Consider the following 6,262-nt stretch of genomic DNA (forward strand, 5'->3'; position numbering starts at 1 on the left):
TAACGTCGTCGATTGTGTGACTGTGACTAGTGGCACGACATATGATGAACAAGTTGTGAATTACCTGCGTGAGATAGTTCAATTTAGTGCAGTTGCGTTACGTCGCTCAAAAATAGATCGACCATCAATGATCAAAATCAAAAGCCCGCAGAACCAGGCTTGTGAAATCAGTGTTAAAATGAATCATATATGGGAGTGTATTACCTCGACGTGTGTTGTACTTGTTTATATCTGAGCGGTTGTTTGCGAAGCAATAAAGAGTGTTTTCTTTTTTGCCTCCGTATTGTTTGTTGCCTTTTTCTTTCCAGCATGATAAAAGATGATCCAATCAAACTTAAAATTTATGTGAGATGTAATTGTGAATTCTATAGGTTTTTCAGAAAGCCCCTGATTTTTTTTTTTGTTTCGACAATGTTTTTATACATTATGTTGGGTTTTTTTTTTTGAAGGATAATTGTGGAAGACTATGGACTTCCTGTGGAGATGGGATCAGGAAGTGTTCTCCTATGTAAAGAACCACTTTGAGGTTTTTTCGGGTTTATGCTTCGTACTTCAAGCTTTCTGTGTCGGTGTGTGTGTGTGCTTGTGTTTTGAGTGTGTGTATGTGTATGTGTGTTTGTGTGTATGTTTCTACAGAAATGCCGCTGACGGTCTCTCTTTAGCTTAAACATGTCAAATGCAACACAAAAATACTTCGAAGACACTAGAAAACTCCTAAAATATGAATACCATACGAGGACATAGATTTCTATTTGATTTTTTTTTATTTACGTTATATCAATAATACAAATCAAACACATCCAATCTCCTGATTCTTTCTCCGTTTTTATATTATTATCTCAACAGTTTTTGCATTACTTCGGTAGTTTCAAACAATTGCCGTCCATACTTAATATTCATCGCATTGATTACATTATTTTCTCCACCTCTGGACAATAATTATGTTCTGCTAACTATCTAACATTTTCTTAGTAGAAGCTGACTACACCATAGCCTATGCAGCAACGATGAAGATGAAAAAAACAACAACAAAAGGCTACAGCTGACTCAATCATTTATCACAACATGTGACTTATTAGCATCAAAGTGAACGTAAACATTAGTCCAGCCATATTTCTATACAGACTAGGCGAAACCTAAGTACCTATAGACATGAGCTATACATCACAAGATATCATTATGATACTTGTCATCATTCCCGAATTCTTCCTAATTATGTACTTAGCTATTGAGAGAGGCGTGAATGTATTCTTTACAGATTGAATTGAATGGCTTTTTGAGAATAGATGTACAAAGATGATATAATGATATCTTTACATAAAGTACGTTATTTCGACAAGAACTCTCATGAACAACCACAGCCTTGTTCGTGTTGATGCGAGTGTGAAGAGCAGTCTAATTGGCTATCAAAATTCCGATTCCGACACTGTGGTAGAAGGTTGCTGATGACGTCAGAGGAACCTGGTTCGAACCACATGGTGGCGTCGTTCATCCTGTAGTAGCGACCTTCTTGGAAGAAGTAGACGAAGCCGTCGGCGAACAAGCTTGCTGCTTCGATGCCGCTCCGAAGTGCCACGGGTACATTGCTGAACATATTCGTAATGCGAGCCCGTCGTAGTAAGCTGTTGGTGCTGCTAAACTTGTAGGCAAAGCTCCCTGTTCATGCAGACATTGGAAAGGAAAAATAAAAACACTTTGATGATGAACATTTACCCGAACATTCCTATTCATGAACTTTGATTCAAATTGCAGGAAAGGTTAGAAAGCGCCTACAAGACACAGATATAATAATTATGATTCAGATAACAATGGTAATAATCACAATAAATCAGTACTGAATACAGACGAAACTAAGTTTAGCAATATGGTACACGGGATCACACCAGGGTCGAGAGGAACATCATGGGTGATAACATCTCGTCCGAATGCGTAAGCATTCGAACTCGGGACATCTGTTTGAAAGAAATTTGTTCAATATAGACATTACTCACACACTCGTACCTCCAGAGTCGCTAGCATTTTCTTTTTATAGTTCCAAGTAAGTTCCAGTAACCAGATTAAACAGATTAACATAATATATGAGATTGCTTATTTATCAGGAGAAACCGAAAAATGACAATATGAGTAGAACAGTAAACTTAAACTTTGCTCACCTTTGAAGAAGTATTTGTCACCATTTCCTGACTGGTAGGCGGCATCGATGTTGCAAGGAAGACCGACCCATCTTCGGTTAGTCGGGAAAGGCGGCTGGTTATGATTAGCGACCGTCTGACGATACACGAAACAATCCTGTCAACAAGATCAGAAGGGAAATACTATCCTAACTAATCGAGTCAACGTAATGTGCATTTGGCACCAAAGAATATTCAATAAAGTTCAATTTAAAGATCTTTGTTTTTTTTTATACAATGCACATAAACTCGACGACTAAACGTATGATTATACAAAACACATTATCCATCTTAATTACTTGATGTTAATGAGCAGGAATTGAATTGGCACTTCGGGCCATTGTTAATGCAAACGTTGATTTCTTAAACAGAATATTATGTCTAAAGAGAAGCAGTCATGAAAATAAGATTGATCCTTGCTACAAATTAACTTTTTCGTTTCTTTCTTTTTTCGTGATATACCTATATGTACATACCTGCACTGTGCATTGTGTACGTATACTACAATCATAAACAACTTTTTCATTACAGTTCCTGTCTAAACAAAATAATTGTGCTTTCAACATGGGTCAATGAAATAAAAGAATGACATCCATATTTCATGGTTGGAAATTGCTTATAAGCACAACGGAGTCAAGCAACTTACGCTGAAAAAATATGAGAAGATGCCATCTTGGAAGCTAGCGTCAAGAGCTGAGGGGAAATTCGTGCCAAACCTGACGTCGACTCGTCCCCACGTCGCTGTCGATTCGTCAAGTCGCCAGTAGTAGGGTCCTGTTAAAGAGAATAAACACAAGAAACGAAATGATTAACCTACAGAAATCTGAATCATTGTAAAGTTGCGAAATTTAGATTTTCAATTGCTATCGGAAGATAAAAACTTCTGCCAGCAAGCGGTGCTTAATGATAACATCCGTATAACATTAGATAAAAATCACGACAAGATCATTAGTGAGTAAGAAATGTAATCGTGACAGGCATACTCGTAAGGAAAAGGGTGTGTTTTACTCACCACTGATGGCAAAGACTCGGCCCCTGACATCTCGGATGACGGATTGAAAAGAACCGCTGCAAACTGTCCTGGGAGGGGGTGGGCTTGTAGGTGGTTGGCGTGTCGTGGTGGTTGATACCGTGGTGGTCGGTCGACGGGTTGTCGTGGTTGTTGGTCGCCCAGAGCCAGTGTTCGCTGATGATTAAACGGAAAGAGAAAGAAGAATGTAAGCATGGTAGGAATGCATGCTATGGTCAACATTAGCACGTACTAATGAGCATGTAACAAGAAACTAAACGTTAAAAAAAAGAAGAGATACAATATCCCATACATGCTGTTGATTACATCTATTTCGTTTTTCATGTAGATCTAAATGACTGTATCATACCTTATATATTCATGCATACATACGGTATAAGAAAGATTAAGATCAAAGATACTTACGTCAATACAGACTTTGAATTCCAAGGATGTCATCCCGATCGAGACGAAAATTGGGCTGGTAACCACGATAGTAGGGGTACATGAGGGCAGACGACACGTCCGAATGATACAACCCAAGACTGTGTCCAAATTCGTGGGCGGCAACTTGAAACAGGTTGGTACCTGATTGATAGAGAAAATATCAGTTAACACTTGAGGATTAGAAGGCAGAAGGGTGAGTTGCATCAAATGTACTTACGAGTTGATGTTTTAAAGTCTTCACCGAAATGAACAAGGGAATAATATAAGACATGTACTAGGGCAATAAGCAACTCACAAATTAAAAAGAAAAAATGAGTTCACATATCGGAAGACAACACATCAAATGCGACAATTTATTTTGTTGAGCAACTCACCCGAGTATGTATTCATAGTCCATGTCTCAGACTCGTCGAAATGGGCGTCTCCGTTTCGGGGAAGGAAGACGTGAGCGAGTACACCACCACGACCGTCAAACCGGATACCATCGCCGTGCTCGTAGCTGCCGAACAAGATCTGGATATCGACTGAACCAGGTCCGATGACTTCCTGGAAGCTTAAGCCTGACACATCTTCCCAGACCTGTGAAACAAACAGCGCCAAGGAAAGTCGATTTTAAACAGACGTGCACACACTCGATACTGAAGTGATATACTGAAGTGATATCAGTGACTGTTTGTTGATTGCATGATACTTTACCAAGATACAATAAGGGCCCAAGGAAGAGTGATATTTTCGTTGTTGTTTCACAAGCATGAAAGGATGATTTAAACATAAAGTCTGCTTTAGAAGTGTTTTCATATCATTATTCATCATAAGCCTAAAAAAGAAAACATGCGCATATGATAGCAGACTATTTTCATCGAAATAAAAGAAACTCAATTCGATTGGATGTTAACAGGTGAAATCTTTGATACGTCCAACTGCCAAACAGTTAATAAAATCGTCTTACCTGGAAAGCTCGTCTTATTTCGCTCTTCACCTGGGATGACGATGGGATATCGGCGGTGAGGGCGCCAAAGCGGTATGTCACACGACTGTTGAGCCATTTGGTTCTAGCAGCCACGAAGGGAAGCACGTCAGGCACTCCGCAGCGAGGTGTGTTCAGAATCTCGACGGTTGCATTATCAAGAATGCCTGTCAACGACAAAGAAAAAAAAAAAAGATTGAGTAAATAGTTTTGATACCTAACTTATTGTGTACAGCGCACGGCGTTAAAAAGTAATGACACGTATATAAACGTAGGTGGAATATAAAACGAGGAGATAATGTACATTTTCGGGGGGGGGGGAACTCCAGACAGATGGGTCATTATTTTCAGTTTGTACAGATACTTCGAAATCGAATCCTTTTTGCACTAATTCTAAGGTACAAACGATGGTGCACGCTTGTACACTTGTCCTTGTCCCTAAAACGGATGTGCAATATAATATAAAAAACCAACATGTGTAAACTCTCTGTGGACTAAAACAAAAGGGAAGAAAAAAAATGTGTGGCTTGGTTTTCCAAGTGCCAACTGCAATATATCAAAAGCTATTCTGGTTTAAGACGAGATAATAGTGAGTGACCTCACCTGTTTGAGGAATACTAGCGTTCCTCTGGAAGTCCATTAGAACAGTGGTCAGATTGACTTCGGTATTTGGGTTGAAGGAGGAGCCTGGTGGCAGATACCCGAACTGCTCAAGTTGACCCTTTGTGGAGAGAGGGAAACAAGAAAATAACAGAACAATGAAAACCAATCAACTAAAATTTTCTATACTCTAGCTTCGATTACTCAGTTCTTTGATGGATTGTGGTTTGATTGCCAATTTGCAAACTCGTATTTTTTTATAGTAATATCCTGATATGGAATAATATAGGTTTTTAAGACCAATGCCCTGTCATATACAGTTTCATTTAAGAGTCATGAATTTTAATCAAATGCGCACAGGAATTGAATTATCATCATTCAAAATCGATTTCGCATTTGCGCATTCTGATTCATGATTACGCTTACTAAGTATGTTTTCGGCAATGGTTATTCAACTTCGTCTCAACCTGTCCCCAGCTCATTCCCAATATTCAAATTCACATAAATACGGGGAAACAAGTTCATAAAAGGAACATCGAGAATAAACCAGTACGCCGATGTCCATCTTAAAAGTACATGACTTTGACATTGATCTTTCCCTAACAACGAATATGAAAGCTCTAAACGAGAAATCGTCGGACCAAAGTCTTTCGATCGTTTAATCAAACATACGAAATAGAATGTACATAAAATGAAAATGGATAACAACTTTACGAAGTCTATGATGCCATACAAAGGAGTTCAGTATAACCATGATAACTAGCAACATTAGTTTTTTAATGCATTATAGGAGTTGACTCTACATGTATTATAAATCAATGGATCATCATTCAAAATCAAACTTTTGTAGCAAGTTGTGAGGCTTACTTTGAGTTTCGTCACTTCTGACAGTTCGATGCCATCTTCAACAACTACCATGGGAGATCCGGATGGCTGTGCCGTCGTCGTGAGAAAATCTTGGATGTCAACGTCGCTCTGGATTGAATCAGTTGAAGCTTTCGCCACGGTAATTGATGTCCACAACCTACACAGGGTAAGCAAGGTGATCAGATAGACTGGTTTGTCCAT

General features: G+C 38.9%; 1 pseudogene; it reads right to left on the reverse strand.

Annotated features, from left to right (window-relative positions):
* Nucleotides 1-968: 968 nt before the first annotated feature.
* Nucleotides 969-6,262, reverse strand: LOC139711460 (hatching enzyme-like; annotated as a pseudogene).

The sequence above is a fragment of the Diadema antillarum genome, unplaced genomic scaffold (genome assembly GCF_040938485.1).
Source record: "Diadema antillarum isolate AM-2024a unplaced genomic scaffold, OU_Dant_1.0 seq00001660_RagTag, whole genome shotgun sequence".
In the NCBI taxonomy this organism is placed as follows: Eukaryota; Metazoa; Echinodermata; class Echinoidea; order Diadematoida; family Diadematidae; genus Diadema; species Diadema antillarum.